This window comes from Cyprinodon variegatus, unplaced genomic scaffold (genome assembly GCF_000732505.1).
Source record: "Cyprinodon variegatus isolate N-32 unplaced genomic scaffold, C_variegatus-1.0 Scaffold183, whole genome shotgun sequence".
Lineage (NCBI taxonomy): Eukaryota > Metazoa > Chordata > Actinopteri > Cyprinodontiformes > Cyprinodontidae > Cyprinodon > Cyprinodon variegatus.
Window position 1 is genome coordinate 743,671 of NW_015150636.1, and position 399 is coordinate 744,069.

Genomic DNA, 399 nt, shown 5'->3' on the forward strand with positions numbered 1-399 from the left:
GGCAGTCTCTAGGTGATGGGGAGGCCTGAAAAGCTCTCCCTCCAGCAGTGTGAGCAGTCTGTTCAGGCAGGGGCAGAGAGAGAACTGCTGGACTCGTCCCACATCCTCCATAAGGACGACAAACAGTGCTCAAGATGAGGGGGGATTGAGGGGGGATGGCACCCCCCTTCTTAAAAAAATCTTAGAAATCATCTCCCTTCTTAAATAACCATCCCCCCATACCATCCCGTTACATTTTATTACTGAATGTGTAAAATGTCTACTATGCTGTTGGCTGTGGGCTTACAAGTAGCCTGAGCAAAATAAATTACATCAAAGAAGCCATGACTATGAAGCTGATCCCATGCTAACCATGTAGAGGAAGTGATAGCCATGCTAACTCTGTAGGGGCAGTGATAG